Source organism: Loxodonta africana, chromosome 25 (assembly GCF_030014295.1).
Source record: "Loxodonta africana isolate mLoxAfr1 chromosome 25, mLoxAfr1.hap2, whole genome shotgun sequence".
Classification (NCBI taxonomy): domain Eukaryota; kingdom Metazoa; phylum Chordata; class Mammalia; order Proboscidea; family Elephantidae; genus Loxodonta; species Loxodonta africana.
The window spans coordinates 27,356,891-27,376,789 of record NC_087366.1 but is presented as its reverse complement, the minus strand read 5'-3'; the positions used below and the strand labels follow the sequence as shown (position 1 = coordinate 27,376,789).

Below are 19,899 nucleotides of genomic sequence, written 5' to 3'. Positions count from 1 at the left end.
TCATGTAAAATAACAAATTTCAAAGGTATGTGTCTTACTTTTTACAAAGATACCAATATACTATGTAGCATACCAGAACAAAGTAATTTAATAAAGAGACTCTATACAAATAACTTCAAAAATTTTATCACTGTTCTACTGTAACCATATGAATAGGTCTCCTTATGTAGAAAACTAACGGAAGCTATTTCTGTGCCGGGTAGGTGTGCTATGCCACAGTGCATAGAGTAAAACAGGCCTGGATTTCAAATGATTTATTTATTAGCAGTTTTATGAGATCCTGGACAAGTCACTAAAATTCTCTGAGCCACAGCTTCCTCTCTTGCAAAATGGGGACAACAATACAATCCTGAAGGATTGTTGGGACATCTTTCTTTCTCTTTTTAAAAATAATATTGTTTACTTGAATAGGTAATATAAAAGTGTGGTAAAAATTCAAAGAGTACAAAAGAGTAGGGCAAAAGTGAGTCTCTTACGCCCTTGTCCACAGGGCAAATATCATTCAGGTGTGAAATCTTTCCAGATAAACTACTATTATTGTGAACTTCAACCTAGTGTGGCAGAGTGGAATAAACAGCCTTTGGAGTTACAAAGTCTTGAGGTCAAAGCTCTAATATTTCCCAATTATGTTATCATGGGCAAGTTATTTAACGTCTCTGAATTTCAGTCTTCTCAACTGTAAAACAATACTAATAAAACTGAGCTAATAGAGTTGTTATGATCAAACCAGGCACATAAGTGTATGATGGCACCTTATAAACGATAGTTCTTTAAGTGAGGGAAAGTCACTTCTAGTTGAGGTGTTCAAGGAAGGCAAGCAAAGCTACCCAAGATTATCGAGGGTGTATGAAGAAAACTAGAATATTATCATAGAGGCTAGAAGAAGAGTTTAAGAAAGAGAAAGTAGCCACAAATATTAAAAAATCGTGAAAAATTAAAAAAACTGTTTACTAGTAATAGGTTATTGGATTTTTATTGGATTTGGCCATTAGATGGTATTAAACCAAAACCAAACTCATTGCTGTGGAGTTGATTCTGACTTACAGCTACCCTACAGAACAGAGCAGAAATGCCCTCACAGGGTTTCCAAGGAGTGGCTGGTGGATTTGAGCTGCTGACCTTTTGGTTAGCAGAAAAGGTCAGCAGCCGTAGCCTCTTAATGATTGTGCAACCAGGGCTACTGGTGACCTCAAAAGCCAATTCTACCTGATAGTCAAACCTGTGGCATAGAAAGCCTCTGCACAAGTCCCTGACTAGCTTGGCCTCTGGAACTTGGTCTTCTCCAGACAGCTTTCCCGGACCTCCAAGGCAATAAAGGTAACCGTCGAAACTGCTCCCTCTGTGAGAATAATATCCATCATCACAGCACTTTCATGATACTATAGTAGCTTCAGCATAAAGTTGATTAATTTCATGCCATTTTATGCATCCATCATTAGTCATCTATTTATCATTAGGGTACATGTTTGTTACACACCAGGCATTGTGTTGGGTATTGGCGTTCTGAAGATGAATAAATAAATAAGACATGATGTCTGATCTGGAGATTACAGACCAGCAAGGAAAACAGACTTTTAAATAGAAAACACAACAACAATATTATTGTATTTTAATAACTATATTATAAAGTTCAAAGGAGAACTAAGGAAGTACAGAAAGAAGTAACCCTCTACCTGATATAGATGGGAAAGGTTTCATAGATAAGACCACATATGGAACACAGAAGTGTAAAAGTTGAAATTTCTCAAGAGAAGAGGTAGAGGATAATTTAGGCAAAAGGAGAAGCCATGTTTTTGAAAGAAAATGGTGTTTGGAATGATGAAGAATTGGTGACTGGGAAGCAGCTAGTGTATTACTGATGAGATGTGAACAGTAGGTTGAGCAAAGTATTCAAACTAATTCTACTGCACCACAGTTAAGGTTTTATTTATGAAAGCAAGGAGTCTTTACGCAAGGAAGGGACAGGATTAGTTTTTCTATTCGTGCTCTATTCCTTCAGTAATACTTAACCACCGGAGGCACCTAGAGTTATCTTCTTTAATCCTATTACTTGACAAAACTCAATTCTACATGTACTAATAACTTAAAAAAGTAAAATTCTTGCAAAAAGCCAAAAAAAAAAAAAAAAATTTAAGTTGTATGCTAGCAGGTGGGAAAGAATAATTGTATCCTTAAATGCAGTCCAAAAATGGTTTTTTGAATATAATGGAACATCTTTAAATAAAAGTATGTTTGTAATATGTGAGGTTAACCTCAATCTTTGAAAAGATGGATATCACATATTGGCGTTTTCTGTTATTTTTTCTCCTAAAAGGAGACTGATCTAGAACAAAAAAATACTGAATAGCTGAATAAATTATTTAAAAACTGGACTTTCTACCTCCAATCTCTTCCCATTACAATGCACTCTACACAATGCTATGGAAATATTCTCATTTGACAATCTCATTTCCCTGCACAGTGGGCTTCGGGAGCTTTCTAATGCCTATAAAAGAAAGCCCAAACTTTTTTTTTTTTTTTAAAGTACGGCATTTAAGGCTGTTCAATCTGTTAACTCTCCTACCTCATCCCCTAGTAGTGTCCCTACCCTCTTCCCCTCCTTAGACTCCTGTATGAGAAGTTCCTTCAACATCTACTGCACTTTCCCTCCTTTATGACTTTGTTCATACTGTGCTCCAGCCTGAGGGCAGGAGAGTCGAATCAGTCAGTTTGGGAGCCAGTCAGCCTGGGTTCAAATCACAACTCTAGTCCTTAGCTGTGTAATCTTGTGCAAAACAGTTAACCACTCTGAGCCTCAACTTCATCTGTAAACAGACTGTAAACAGAAACATCTTAAAAAATTTCGGGTGATGATTTTAGAATTAAGATACAACTTAGCATAACGTCTGGTAGGTGCTTTATCCGATGCTGGTTTATGTTCTTCTGTCCAGGCTCCTCCTTTACCTCTATCTGAACCTTCTGAAATCCTACTGTCATTGAGAAGCTCTGCTCAAAAATCAGCGTTTTCAAAAAGCCTTCTATAATTTTCTGAGTTAGAAGTAACTGTTACCCCTTATAGAGTGATACTTTCACAGGTGTAATTCTCTTATAGGGCTTCTTTCATTCAGACTTATACCACAGTTAATTGTCCATAAATATTTATGTTTACTAGGTTATAAACAACCTAACTGCGGCAACTATATCTTGTATATTGCACAATTAATATTCCATGGATTAAAAACAAGTACAGTTCTTAAGCTTGTGGATTAGTGTATAAACTGCTGAAGATGACAGCAACTTTTTTACTTATTCAGCATTCATTTTACGCACCTGTTTTTCTCAATATTTTCTAATTTAATTCCACAATATTATGTGGAAGGTACTATCATTCTAATTTTTTTTTTAGAGGAAACTGAAGCACAGAAAGGTTAAGTAATTTGCCCATAGCCTCACAGCTAATACATAGTAATGTCAGGAAACAAACCGGACGACCTGCCTCCGGCACTACCCTGATGAAGATAGAAGGCATAAAGACATGTGCTCTCTCCCGCAAGTCCAGGATGTTTAAAAGCTCAACTTTGCTATGCAAGGGTCTAAAAACATTCAGAAACATTATCTTCCTCCAAAACAACCATGTGGTTTATGTTGTAAAACTAAGGAAGGTGAGTTCCTTTAAGATTTTACTGAAGGAAAAAAAGCCCAAACATAGGATTTTTAAGCCTGAGTCCCCCTTTCAAATAAAAGAACACCGTTAGTGACACGGTAAATGTAAACTGCACTGAAGTGTTATTCACATTTGTCCTCTAAAAGCAGGAGGTACAGCTGGGACGTCTAGTGAAAATAAATGGAAGCGGTTCTGCCTTCAACAGTTTATCTTACAAGCATTGAATTTTCTTCTTAAAAGTGTCCATTATGTTAAAACTGTAGACAAGCATTTGGTATAATGAAAATGGTAAATCACTATGTACAACATACAGTTATAGGCAAGTACACACCCCTAGAGGACACGGTGAGGAGGATGGCTGAATTTAATATTCTTCCTTAAATAAACAGAAAAGAAGGAGTAAATAAAAACTTGAGGTACACAGGCTTCAAAGAAGAACAACCCACAATCTACATTACATGTTAATTCCTTAATATTCCTTCCTTAAAGCCTCTTGTCTTCTTTGGACAAAGGCGTTCTCTTTCATTATGAAGAGATGTCTTGTTTTCTCACTGCCAGGAAAAAGAGTGTGAATTTTTGGTGATGACTGCAGTGTCATAAAAATAAAAGACCACACCCACTTTAGGATCTTTTCATGCCAAGATTATAAACACAAAAATAAGGGCCTTTGCATCATTTCTCACTCTCTCTATCTGGGGTGGAGCAGGAGGGTACTAATATTTCCAACCCAAATACATCCTGAAAACGGAAACGGTTTTTCTCTTCACCGAGGAGTTCGTGGACTCGGTATGTGGTCAAATCTGATTTTCACTCAAAACCCTGAAGCCACAGAAGAGTTCCAAATGCATTTTCCCTTCCAGCTTTTCTTTTTATGTATGATCTACGGTTGCCGTATTAACATTCTCTTCCTCTCCTTTAAGATGAGATGTAGACATAATATGCACAGATTAACATTTTTTCTTCAATCAATGCTCTGTTAAGCCATACTATTCTATTGTCCAATTTCTCCACTCCTTTTTATTTCCTTCAAACCATCCCAAAGACTTCATACACTTCCCCATAGTACCCCTTCGATTTAGATACAAAAAAGATGGAGAAAATACTAAACTCAAATGCTGACATTCTGTGCTTTATCTTATTGAGCCACAGTGGCTTTCTGGACATGCAGAATTATTCTTTTATTAAAACTACTGTTTGGTAGATCTTTTATCAAGTTTCTACTGTTCTTGAATCTTAGAGTTAAATGCATTTCATTTTCATCTGGGTTTGATTTAGGAAGAGAGTTTCCCTATTTGACCAGAAGTTCATTTACCTTAACACAGACATTAATCTCTGCTGCACGTGGGCAGCACATGAGATCCCATTCAAAGGTATTCAAACACTGGGCCCGAGATGATCTTCAAAGATTTAAAAACAAATGCCATTTTTAAGTCCAACATTTCTCTTTGTCACTGACCTTTCTTTCAGCATGTGATTTTTCAAAACTGACTTGTTAAAAATTTATGTAAATATGCCTAAGAATGAACACAAAACCACAATCCATTGATAAGAGGTCCTGATCTTTAGAACGTTAGTTATTCCTCCCTTCATTCTATGAAGGATCCAAGGCTGAATTAATTAGTTGTTTGAATTGTGTGTGCAGGATGGTAAGACAATAAATGTACTTTGTTATCTTAAAAAAAGTGAGCTGCCCTCTCTGTGCCTCATTTTACTATATTAGAGAGATATTAAAAGAAGTTCGCTCATCACATAACAACTTATTGAGCACTATAGGCTAGACACTACGCTGAATATACGGATTATTTCATTTAATCTGCATAGCAATCCAATGAAGAAGACACTATTTTTATCCTCATTTTACGAAGAGAAAACATGGTCTTAAAGAGACTTTGTAACTTGTCCAAAGTTATACACACAGCTATGGAATAACAAAGACAGGAATTAACCTGTAAAGACAGATCCAACACACCAGTACTGGTTTGTATCATACTTCCAGTGAGCTCATCATATGTGTGGGCCCCACCCTGAATTTACTAAATCTGAATGGAAGGAGAAAGGGGTCCTAGGTGAGTATTTTCTATGTACAGGAGAGCCTTGGCTCTCAGACATTATATATGGGTATTACATTTTCCCAAACACATCTAGATTCTTAAAAGCCTTATTATATGCAGAATTTTGTCTTTTCTTTATCTTCCAATAAGCACACTTTCAAACGATGTCACTACAGGAAAGGGCTTGACCTTAAAACCAAGGTGGTAGTGAGTGTTCTATACTGACAGTATTTAGGGCTGTGCCACATTATACTCCCTCATCCTAGTTTGAGATCTAGGAGAGTGGAGTTTCTTCATCACAAGAAAATACCTTTAAGATCAGTTTAACTCCAATTCCTTCTTCCCTCTCTACCAATATCCTTATTCAGGATGATGCTGGGTTTCCTCACATCTTAATCTATAAAGATGATTAAGAATAGAATGATAATCATAACTTATAACTAATAATTACAAGTATTAGTTATAATTAATATTGTATTATTTTAATATAGGATCCCTGGTGGCACAGTAGAGTTAAGAGCTCGGCTGCTGACCAAAGAGGTCAGCAGTTTGAATCCACCAGCTGCTTCTTGGAAACCCTACGGGGCAGTTCTACTCTGTCCTATAGGGTCGTTCGTTGTAAGCTGGAATCAACTTGATGGCAATGAGTTTTATTTTTAAATACAATATATTATCTGCATCACATTTCAATTTTTCTTGATTCATTCAAATAAATACCCACTCTTATAAGAAATGATCTACATTGCTAATCAAAATGCAGGACTTCTAGATTCCAAAATTCCAAAATTTTTAAGCTTTAAAAATTAGATCTCTCTGAATGAACAATAAAACCATTCCTTATTGAAGATTTTTTTGGTAATTATTCTAAGACAAGGTGGACCAGATTTATTATAGCAAACAGATGCTGCTTTGGGTGCTGGATATTTCCTATACCTTATGGCCAGATTTAAGAAATGGTAGTACTAATTGGGCAGGAGACACAAAGTGAACACAAAATTCAAATTTTATCTGAAGGTAAAACAGCCTAATGTGATCATGAATACAAACACAAAATATCAGCCCACTAAATTTTACCACTGAAATCTCTCTACCAAATAAAAGTGAAAATTAGCATTCTTTAATTTGGTATAAAACTGCTCCCCTCTGGGAAAATAGCCAAATACAGATTGGTCTGTATTTGAGCTGAAATGGACTAGCATTGGCCATTTTGAATCAGACAATCATATAGTTTACTATGCCGGGAATGACAAATTGAAGAGGAATGGCGTCATATTCATCACCAAAAAGAGCATTTCAAGATCTATCCTGAAGTACGATGTTGTTAATGTAGGATAATATCCATATACCTACAACCACTAATGACAAAGAAGAGGACATTGAACATATTTATGAAATTCTGCAGCCTAAAATTGATCAACCATGCAATCAAGATGCATTGATAATTATTAGTGATTGGAACGTGAAAGTTCAAAGCAAAGAAGAAGGATCTGTAGTTGGAAAACATGGCCTTGGTGACAGAAACGACAATGGAGATAGCATGACAGAATTTTGCAAGACCAATGACTTATTCATTGCAAATACCTCTTTTCGAAAACATACACGTGGACCTTGCCACATGGAGTACACAGGAATCAAACTGACTACATCTGTGGAAAGCAACAATGGAAAAGCTCAACATCATCAGCCAGAACAAGGTCAGGGGATAACTGTGGAAAAGATCGTCAATTGTTCGTATGCAAGTTTAAGTTATAGCTGAATTGAAAAAAGTCCATGAAAGCCAAAGTACGACTTTGAGCATGTCCTAGTTGACTTTAGATACCATCTCAACAATAGATTTGATGCTTTGAAAACTAATAATCGAACACCAGACGAGTTGTGGAATGACATCAAGGATATCATACATGAAAAAAAAGGTCATCAAGAAGACAGAAAAGAAAGAAAAGATCAAAATCGATGTCAGAAGAGACTCTGAAACTTGCTCTTGAATGTACAGCAGCTAAAGCGACTAGAAGAAATGATGATGTGAAAGAGCTGAACAGAAGACTGCAAAGGGTGGCTCAAGAAAACAAAGTATTAAAATGACATGTGCAAAGACATGAAGATAGAAAACAAAAAGGGAAGAACTCCCTCAGCATTTTTCAATCTGAAAGAACTGAAGAAAAAATTCAAGCTTCAAGTTGCAATTCTGAAGGATTCTATGGGCATCAAAAGAAGGTAGAAGGAATACACAGAGTCACTGTACAAAAAGAAGTGGTTGGGAGGCGGGGCCAAGATGACTGACTAGGTAGATGCTACCTCGGATCCCTCTTGCAACAAAGACTCAGAAAAACAAGTGAATCGATCACATACATAACAATCTACGAACCCTGACCAACAAACATAGATTTAAAGAGTTGACCTGAGTGACAGAGACCTAGAAAGAACAACCACGGGGAAGCAGCGACTGTTTTCGGAGCCTGGAGCCAGCGTCCCAGTCAGGAAACCTTGGCGCCGGGCTTTGGACTGGGTGCAGGGGAGCTGAGCATGGCATCCTGTGACGGTGCAAACACGGGGCGCAGCCCTACCCCCCTGAACTGACCTCGGGAGGGGGCCCACCCACCAAGGTGCTTTAGGAATACAGACACACCTACCTCACTGACACTTGGGGGAAGCCTGTCAGCATCCTGCCCCCCCCCCAGAGTGTGAACCCCAGCTGCTAATAGAATCTGGTGCACACAACTATCACCACTACTTCTCGAGGTGGATAGGTGACAGTCTGCATCACACACTTGATGACCCAAAATCAGATTCTACTCAAGAATAGTGAATGGACTCAGGCATATATATCTGGTAACAGCCCAAACCAGCTGGTAATAGGTCATAAGTAAGTCAAGTGCTACAACAATCAAGACAGCGCAATCTAGTAGCCCATCTATGTATATTGAAAGAAAACAAAGCAAGATAAGACTCAGTGAGCAAATATAGAATAAATCACTACAATATCTTAGTGATGGCTCGGAGACAGCAGTCGATATCAAATCACATAAAGAAGCAGACCATGACTGCTTCTACAACCCCCCAAACAAAAGAATCAAAATCTTTCCCAAATGAAGATACAATCCTGGAATTGCCAGATACAGAATATAAAAAGCTAATTTACAGAATGCTTCAAGACATCAGGGATGACCTCAGAAATGAAAAAAGGCAAGCTACAGAAAAAGCCATGGAACACACTGATAAAGCAGTTGAAGAACTAAAAAAGATTATTCGAGAATATAGTGGAAAAATTAATAAGTTGCAACAATCCATAGAGAGACAGCATTCAGAAATCCAAAAGATTAACAATAAAATTACAGAATTAGACAATGCAATAGGAAGTCAGAGGAGCAGACTCAAGGAATTAGAATGCAGAGTGGGAAATCTGGAGGACCAAGGAATTAACACCAATATAGCTAAAAAAAAATCAGATAAAAGAATTAAAAAAATGAAGACACCCTGAGAATCATGTGGGATTCTATCAAGAAGGATAACTTGCGTGTGACTGGAGTCCCAGAACAGGGAGGGATAACAGAAAACACAGAGAGAATAGCTGAAGATCTGCTTGCAGAAAACTTCCCTAACATCATGAAAGATGAAAGGATATCTATCCAAGATGCTCATCGAACCCCATTTAAGATTGTTGCAAAAAGAAAAACACCAAGACATATTATCATCAAACTTGCCAAAACCAAAGATAAAGAGAAAATTTTAAAAGCAGACAGGGAGAAAAGAAAGGTCTCCTACAAGGGAGAATCAGTAAGTTCAGACTACTCAGCAGAAACCATGCAGTCAAGAAGGCAATGGGATGACATATACAGAGCACTGAAGGAGAAAAACTGCCAGCCAAGGATCATATATCCAGCAAAACTCTCTCTGAAATATGAAGGTGAAATTAAGATATTTACAGATAAACACAAGCTTAGAGAATTTGCAAAAACCAAACCAAAGCTACAAGAAATACTAAAGGAAATTGTTTGGCCAGAAAACCAATAATATCAGATACCAGCACAACACAAGGTCACAGAACAGAGCATCCTGATATCAACTCAAATAGGGAAATCACAAAAACAAATTAAGATTAATTAAAAAAAAAAAAAAGCTCAAAAAAAGGAATCATTGAAGTCAATATGTAAAAGATCACAATAGTCAAAAAGAGGGACTAAATACAGGTGGCATAGAACTGCCATATAGAGAGGGATAGAAGGCAATATAGGACAACACAAGTTAGGTTTTTACTTAGAAAATTAGGGGTAAATATTAAGGTAACCACAAAGAGGTATAACAACTCCATAACTCAAGATAAAAACCAAGAAAAACGTAACGACTCAGCAAACATAAAGTCAAATACTATGAAAATGAGGAACACACAATTTACAAAGAAAAACGTCTCAGCACAAAAAAGTAAGTGGAAAAACGAAATTGTCAACAACACACATAAAAAGGCATCAAAATGACAACACTAAACGCATCCTTATCTATAATCACGCTGAATGTAAATGGACTAAATACGCCAATAAAGAGACAGAGAGTCTCAGACTGGATAAAGAAACACGATCCATCTATATGCTGCCTACAAGAGACACACCTTAGACTTAGAGACACAAACAAACTAAAACTCAAAGGATGGAAAAAAATATATCAAGCAAACAATAAGCAAAAAAGAGCAGAAGTAGCAATATTAATTTCTGACAAAACAGACTTTAAAGTTAAATCCACCACAAAGGATAAAGAAGGACACTACATAATGATAAAAGGGACAATTGACCAGGAAGATATAACCATATTAAATATTTATTCACCCAACGACAGGGCTGCAAGATACATAAAACAAGTTTAAACAGAACTGAAAAGTGAGACAGACACCTCCACAAATATAGTAGGAGACAAAACACACACTTTTGCAGAAGGACAGGACATCCAGTAAGTAGCTCAATAGAGACACGGACGACCTAATTACTACAATCAACCAACTTGACCTCATTGACTTATACAGAACTCTCCACCCAATTGCTGCAAAGTATACTTTTTTTTCTAGCGCACATGGAACATTCTCTAGAATAGACAACATATTAGGTCATAAAACAAACCTTTGCAGAATCCAAAACATCGAAATATTACAAAGCATCTTCTCAGACCACAAGGCTATAAAAGTGGAAATCAATAACAGAAAAACTAGGGAAAAGAAAGCAAATACTTGGAAACTGAACAATATCCTGCTGAAAAAAGACTGGGTTATAGAAGACATTAAGGAGGGAATAAGGAAATTCATAGAATGCAATGAGAATGAAAATACTTCCTATCAAAACCTCTGGGACACAGCAGTGCTCAGAGGCCAATCTGCACATACAAAAAGAAGAAAGAGCCAAAATCAGAGAACTGTCCCTACAACTTGAACAAATAGAAAGTGAGCAACAAAAGAATTCATCAGGCACCAGAAGAAAACAAATAATAAAAATTAGAGCTGAACTAAATGAATTAGAGAACAGAAAAACAATTCAAAGAATTAACAAAGCCAAAAGCTGGTTCTTTGAAAAAATTAACAAAATTGATAAACCACTGGCCAGACTGACTAAAGAAATACAGGAAAGGAAACAAATAACCCGAATAAGAAATGAGATGGGCCACATCACAAGAGACCCAACTGAAATTTAAAGAATCGTATCAGATTATTACAAAAAATTGTACTCTAACAAATTTGCAAACCTAGAAGAAATAGATGAATTCCTGGAAAAAACACTACCTACCTAAACTAACACAATCAGAAGTAGAACAACTAAATAGACAAAAAAAGAGGTTGAAATGGTAATCCAAAAACTCCCAACAAAAAAAAGCCCTGGCCCGGATGGCTTTACTGCAGAGTTCTACCAAACTTTCAGAGAAGAGTTAACAGAGTAAACACCACTACTACTAAAGGTATTTCAAAGCATAGAAAATGATGGAATACTATCTAACTCATTCTATGAAGCCGCCATATCCCTGATACCAAAACCGGGTAAAGACATCACGAAAAAGGAAAATTACAGACCTATATTCCTCATGAACATAGATGCAAAAATCCTCAACAAAATTCTAGCCAATAGAATTCAACAACATATCAGAAAAATAATTCACCACGACCAAGTGGGATTTATACCAGGTATGCAAGGCTGGTTTAATATTAGAAAAACCATTAATGTAATCCACCATATAAATAAAACAAAAGACAAAAACCACATGATCTTATCAATTGATGCAGAAAAGGCATTTGACAAAGTCCAACACCCATTTATGATAAAAACTCTCACCAAAATAGGAATTGAAGGAAAATTCCTCAACATAATAAAGGGCATTTTTTTTTTTTTATATACAAAGCCAACAGCCAACATCACTCTAAATGGAGAGAGCCTGAAAGCATTTCCCTTGAGAATGGGAACCAGACAAGGATGCCCTTTATCACCGCTCTTATTCAACATTGTGCTAGAGGTCCTAGCCAGAGCAGTTAGGCTAGACAAAGAAATAATGGGCATCTGGATTGGCAAGGAGGAAGTAAAATTATCTCTATTTGCAGAGGACATGATCTTATACACAGAAAACCCTAAGGAATCCTCCAGAAAACTACCGAAACTAATAGAAGAGTTTGGCAGAGTCTTAGGTTATAAGATAAACATACAAAAATCACTTGGATTCCTCTACATCAACGAAAAGAACATCGAAGAGGAAATCACCAAATCAATACCATTCACAGTAGCCTCCAAGAAGATAAAATACTTAGGAATAATTCTTCCCAAAGATGTAAAAGACCCATATAAAGAAAACTACAAAGTACTAGTGCAAGAAACTAAAGAGGACCTACTTAAGTGGAAAAACATACCTTGCTCATGGATAGGAAGACTTAACAGTAAAAATGTCTATTCTACCAAAAGCCATCTATACATACAATGCACTTCCAATCCAAATTCCAATGTCATGTTTTAATGTGATGGAGAAACAAATCACCAACTTCATATGGAAGGGAAAGAAGCCTCGGATAAGTAAAGCATTACTGAAAAAGAAGAAGAAAGTGGGAGGCCTCACTCTACCTGATTTTAGAGTAAATCATACAGCCACAGTAGTCAAAACAGCCTGGTGTTGGTACAACAACAGGAACATAGACCAATGGAACAGAATTTGAGAACCCAGATATAAATCCATCCACATATGAGCAGCTGATATTTGACAAAGGCCCAGTGTCAGTTAATTGGGGAAAAGATAGTCTTTTTAACAAATGGTGCTGGGCATAACTGGATATCCATTTGCAAAAAAATGAAACAGGACCCGTACCTCACACCATGCACAAAAACTAACTCCAAGTGGATCAAAGACCTAAACATAAAGACCAAAATGATAAAGATCATGGAAGAAAAAATAGGGACAACGTTAGGAGCCCTAATACGAGGCATAAACAGAATACAAAACGTTACCAAAAATGACGAAGAGAAACCAGATAACTGGGAGCTCCTAAAAATCAAACACCTATGCTCATCTAAAGACTTCACCAAAAGAGTAAAAAGACCACCTACAGATTGGGAAAGAATTTTCAGCTACGACATCTCTAACCAGCGCCTGATCTCTAAAATCTGTGTGATTCTGTCAAAATTCAACCACAAAAAGACAAACAACCCAATCAAGAAGTGGGCAAAGGATATGAACACGCACTTCACTAAAGATATTCAGGCAGCTAACAGATACATGAGAAAATGCTCTCGATCATTAGCCATTAGAGAAATGCAAATTAAAACTACGATGAGATTCCATCTCACTCCAACAAGGCTGGCATTAATCCAAAAAACACAAAATAATAAATGTTGGAGAGGCTGCAGAGAGATTGGAACTCTTATACGCTGCTGGTGGGAATGTAAAATGGTACAACCACTTTGGAAATCTATCTGGCGTTTTCTTAAAAAGTTAGAAATAGAACTACCATACAACCCAGAAATCCCACTCCTTGGAATATACCCTAGAGAAATAAGAGCCTTCACACAAACAGATATATGCACACCCATGTTTACTGCAGCTCTGTTTACAATAGCAAAAAGCTGAAAGCAACCAAGGTGTCCATCAACGGATGAATGGGTAAATAAATTGTGGTATATTCACACAATGGAATACGACGCATCGATAAAGAACAGTGACGAATCTCTGAAACATTTCATAACATGGAGGAACCTGGAAGGCATTATGCTGAGCGAAATTAGAGGCAAAAGGACAAATATTCTATAAGACCACTATTATAAGATCTTGAGAAATAGTATAAACTGAGAAGAACACATACTTTTGTGGTTACGAAGGGGGGAGGGAGGGAGGATGGGAGAGGGTTTTTTACTGATTAGTCAGTAGATAAGAACTACTTTAGGTGAAGGGAAGGACAATACTCAATACATGGAAGGTCAGCTCAACTGGACTGGACCAAAAGCAAAGAAGTTTCCGGGATAAACTGAACGCTTCAAAGGGCAGCGGAGCAAGGGCGGGGGTTTGGGGACTGTGGTTTAAGGAGACTTCTAAATCAACTGGCAAAATAATTCTATTATGAAAACATTCTGCATCCCACTTTGAAATGTGGCGTCTGGGGTCTTAAATGCTAACAAGCGGCCATCTAAGATGCATCAATTGGTCTCAACCCACCTGGATCAAAGGAGAATGAAGAACACCAAGGTCACACGATAACTATGAGCCCAACAGACAGAAAGGGCCACATGAACCAGTGACTTACATCATCCTGAGACCAGAAGAACTCGTTGGTGCCCGGCCACAACCGATGACTGCCCTGACAGGGAGCACAACACAGAACCCCTGAGGGAGCAGAAGATCAGTGGGATGCAGACCCCAAATTCTCACAAAAAGACAATACTTAATGGTCTGAGTGAGACTAGAGGAATCCCAGCGGTCATGGTCCCCAAACCTTCTGTTGGCCCAGGACAGGAACCATTCCCGAAGACAACTCATCAGACATGGAAGGGACTGGACGGTGGGCAAGAGAGAGATGCTGATGAAGAGTGAGCTACTTGTATCAGGTGGACACTTGAGACTGTGTTGGCATCTCCTGTCTGGAGGGGAGATGGGAGGGTAGAGAGGGTTGGAAGCTGGCAAAATTGTCACGAAAGGAGAGACTGGAAGGGCTGACTCATTAGGGGGAGAGCAAGTGGGAGTATGGAGTAAGGTGTATATAAACTTATATGTGACAGACTGACTTGATTTGTAAACTTTCACTTGAAGCTCAATAAAAATTTAGAAAAAAAAAAAAAGAAGTGGTTGATGTTCAATCATTTCAGAAGGTAGCATATGATCAAGAACCAATGGTACTGAAGGAAGAAGTCCAAATAAGCAGCCCTGAAGGCACTGGTGAAAAGCAAGCCTCCAGGAATTGATGGAATACCAATTGAGAATTCTCAACAAACAGATGCAACACTGGAGGTGCTCACTCCTCTATGCCAAGAAATTTGGAAGACAGCTACCTGGCCAACTGACTGGAAGAGATTCATATTTGTACCCATTCCAAAGAAAGGCGATCCAACAGTATGCAGAAATTATAGAACATCATTAACATCACACACAAGTAAAATTTTGCTAAAGATAATTCAAAAAGAGTTGCAGCAGTACACTGACTGGGAACTGCCAGAAATTTAGGCTGGATTCAGAAGAGGACTTGGAACGAGGGATATCACTGCTGATGTCAGATGGATCTTGGCTGAAATCAGAGAATATGAGAAAGATGTTTACCTGTGTTTTATTGACTATGCAAAGGCATTTGACTGTATGGATCATAACAAATAATAGATAACACTACAAAGAACGGGAATTTTAGAACCTTTAATTGTGCTCAAGTGGAAACGGTATATAGACAAAGACGCAGTTGTTAGAACAGCACAAGGGGACGCTGTGTGGTTTAAAATCAGGCAGGGTATGCGTCAGGGTTGTATTTTTTTCACTATACTTCTTCAGTCTGTATGCTGAAAAATAATCCGAGAAGTTGGACTATGTGACAAAGAATGGAGGAAGACTCATTAACAACTTGTGATATGCAGATGATACAACCTTGCTTGCTGAAAATGAAGAGGACTTGAAGTACTTACTGATGAAGATCAAAGACTATAGCCTTCAGTATGAACTACACCTCAACATAAAGAAAACAAAAATCCTTACAACTGGACCGATAAGCAATACCATGATAAATGGAGAATATATTGAAGTTGTCAAGGATTTCATTTTACTTGGATCCACAATCAACACCCATGGAAACAGCACTCCAGAAATCAAACTACGTATTGCATTGGGCAGATCTGCTGCAAAAGGTCTCTTTAAACTGTTGAAAATAAAGATGTCGTTTTAAGCACCTCAGATGCATGTGAAAGCTGGACAATGAATAAAGAAGACCAAAGAAGAATTGATGCCTTTGAATTATAGTGTTAGTAAAGAATACTGAATATACCATGGACTGCCAGAAGAATGAAGAAGTCAATCTTGTAAGAAATATAGGCAGTGTGCTCCTTGGAAGCAAAGATGGTGAGACGTTGTCTCATACACTTTGGATATGTGATCAGGAGGGACCAGTCCCTGGAAAAGGACACCATGTTTGGTAAGGTAGAGGGTGAGTGAAAAAGATGAAGATTCTCGATGAGATGGATTGACACAGTGGCTGCAACAATGCACTCAAACACAGCAATGACTGTGAGGATGGTGCAGGACCAGGCAGTGTTCCAGTCTGTTGTACATATGGTTGGAACTGACTGGATGGCACATAAGAGCACCAGCGACAATATTTTTAATCAGGCTCTTCACTTCCATGAAGCATCTTAGATTTAGACTTGAATTTATCATTCAAAGAAACAGGGCAAAAACAATATAGCTGAATAAAAAATCTTAAAACGGTTCATTACAATGATGACCCTTGTAGACTAAGGACCTGTAAAGGCCTACAAAAATAAGGTGACTTAGTCAACAATCAACCGCAATACTGTTCAAGGTAAGAAATACGGGGTTTCAGAAGAAAGGATCCTCACACAATTAGTTATAAATAAACCCGGCTGTGGCTTGTTTATAGCACTCCTTGGTGATGTACATCAAATTCTAGTATATAAGAAATTCCACCATAGCTCCCTCCCCTGCCTCCTCAACTTATAGCAGTATCCACACCTTGAAAAACTAAGATTCAAATATAATACCAAGAAGTTAGTACTTTCTTGCAAACTGGTTACTTCCGAACTTTGATCACAGACTTAAAAGATTACATAAACTGCATTTTGCAATCAATCCTTAACGAGAAAAACTTCAGACAGACCTAAATACTTCATACCTAAAATATCTGTAGACTTTTACTGGTAACCCTAGATTGGTTAAACCAACGTAGCCCCTCAGGAAAATAATTTCTATTCACTCTACTTCCTGGCTGTAGATTCCTTAAATGAACAAGCTAACAATAATACTTGTTTTCAAAACCCATAAGATACTAAAAAACCAGTTAAGATGGATGCAGAAGTAACCTAACTTGATTGCTCATTTTCTTAATAGTCTAGTACACTTAGCAAAGAAATTAAAAAGGCAAGGAAAGCAGTGCTTGGAGTGTTGATTTTAAAAGTTGTATGGAGGGGAACGATCAGGACTTAGTTAACTGTCCTAAGCCAGACAGAGACCTCCACATTTTTGTAGGATAGCTGCATTCTGCAGACAAAGGCATTTTTTCATTTGTCCACATGGTTGGTTCCTGCAGCTTCCATTTCTGGTGTGCTTTATTATTCAGAAGATGTTTGTTATCCAGTCTTTTCAATTCCAACTTCCTGACTGCATCAAATTCTCATTTAAATAGATTTTAATACATTCAACTAAGCTAATGAAAAAACCAGGATTCAGATAATAGAAAAAGAATCAATAAAAAGACATATTTAGCATCCAAAATCAAAGTTATCTTTAGTCAAGGAGAATAGGTTGCAAAGGACAAGGGAAGGAGAATTGAGACACATATAAACATTACTTACATTCACCCCCCCTCTCATTCCCAACACTTTCCAAAGGAAATTTAATGTCTTCTCCTTTCTCACCAAACCACCCCAGCAGCCTAACTGTCCTAGCCACACAGCACTCAAATATCATCTTCAGGCACCTACAACTTCCATCACGTATCAATACCTCTGGATTCTGAATAAAGCTTAAGAACACTGTGTTTGCAATGGCATACCCAATGGGTAAAAATGAGTCTGCATTGCTGATTAACAATATGATATATATATATATATATATAGGCACAATTTGCAAATTCCTCCAGAATACTCTGGTAAAGCGGTTTTGTACTATTTTAGGGGATATTATATAACACAGTAAAAACAAGAGTGAAATTAAGACTTGGAGACTTGGATCTTCATTTTGGTTCTGCCGCAGTATTGCTTGACCCTTTCAGAGACTTAACTTCTTCAACAAAACAGGTATTTTAGGCACTTTGTAAGAGTTTTTGTGAAGATTCAAACATAAAAAAGCAGAGTATCTAAGCAAAAGCTAACTGGGCTAATTTTTCTTAAAGACTCTATTTGACAGTGGAAGTAAAATGCTATGTTTAAATTAGATAAAGGTTTCTTAAGTGAAATAAATTAAATAATTAACAAGTTCAGATAATACAGTTAGCAAAATTTCCCCTAATGATTAATGACAGCCAAAATATACAAGTTGAAATTAAATGAGATTTCTTAATTTGAAATACACTTTTCTGAACGACTTGGGGTCAATCTAAGGTAACAAGCAATGTTTGACTCTATCTGAATTCCTATGTCTAAAGATTAAGGACATTTGATACAGTGTATAAACACAGCTTGAAAGGGACACAAGTTGTTGGAAGTAATCCATGAAGGGACATGGAATGAGGAGATGAAAGGCAGGAATGAAAAGGAGAAGACAAATACAGAAGATATTTTAAAGAAAGCACTACTGTCATCTGATGAATAACAAGAAGGAAGATAAAAGACGAGATGCAACAATAATGTTTATGGAGTTTTAGGCTGAAAGGAAATGGTCAAACTCCATATGTAAGTAAATTTGATTTTAAATTCATGAAATGCCATAGGGTAGGGTTACAGTGAATAAAAAACATTAATTCAACATTTTCCATGTGATAGTAAATCATTGTAATAGGCTATACTGTTTAAATTTCAAGTTATTACCTTGATTCACAAATAGAATGACAAATTGGCATAAACGTGTCTTCACATGTCTGCTCAATATAAAAAGTCAAATGACTTATTAAAGAAACATCCATTATTTGAGACTAAATAATTAAAAAGTTCTTGATGTTTAAAATTGCATCACACACACAACTTCTCAATAGTTTAATTTTTTTCCAACACTTTTTAAAATTCTAGCTCCTGGCTAAATTTGCTTTGAAACCTTCATTAGAAATCAAATTTCAAATAGATAATTTCATTGTTACTAGCAATTCAGAAACTAAATTGTCTTTTGTAACAGAGATTACTTTTGTCGCTAGATTGAACAATCACATGTGGTACGGGAAGAGGAGGCAGTACCGATGGCAACAGTACAAGTGACAGTGTGAGTGAGAGCTAGAGTAATAGCAACATAAACAATGGGAAGAAAAATACAAGATATGAAAGAGCTGTTTAATTTTTCTGGTATATATTATACTATATTATGAAAATAGTAACTACCCTTAAACATTTTAAGAAAGAAAATGTCTATTTACTCTTTTAATGCAGTACAGAAGTTTGCTGAGCAATGGCAAGAGGCAAACCTAAGATAATTAATGTCATTATTACAAACAAAAAAACAACCTTATATTTGTATTTGTAGAAGTAATACCAGTGTTAACGGTTGTTGCCATTCAACCAGTTCCTGTCCCTTCCTGCCTTCTCATTCTGCCTCCAGACAGGAGCCGCCCATTTGGTCTCTCGTATCTGCTTGAACTAAGAAACACATTCTTCATGAGTGTTATTTTATATTTTATAGTCCAGTCTAATCTTTGTCTGAAGAGTGAGCTTCAGGAATGGTTTTAGTTCTGAGTTAACAGAGAGTCCAGGGGCCAAGCTCAGAGATGGACAGAACTGGAAAGAGCATTACTCCAACGCTTACAACAAGAAAAAAGCTGAATAACTGCAAATTAATGACATTTCTTGAACCTACTAGAGAACTGAGGTCCTGGGCAAAACAATATGAAATCTGAGGAGACAGGTGCCT

At 37.1% G+C, this 19,899-nt stretch overlaps 1 protein-coding gene and 1 non-coding gene across 4 annotated transcripts in view; both read right to left on the bottom strand.

Annotated features, from left to right (window-relative positions):
- The window catches only part of COP1 (COP1 E3 ubiquitin ligase), a 251,325-nt gene that overhangs the window by 15,183 nt on the left and 216,243 nt on the right, over nt 1-19,899 (bottom strand). The window lies entirely within an intron of this gene.
- Nucleotides 17,302-17,442, bottom strand: LOC111750965 (small Cajal body-specific RNA 3). Its single transcript, XR_002786036.1, has one exon. It is a non-coding gene; the product is annotated as a small Cajal body-specific RNA 3 (non-coding RNA).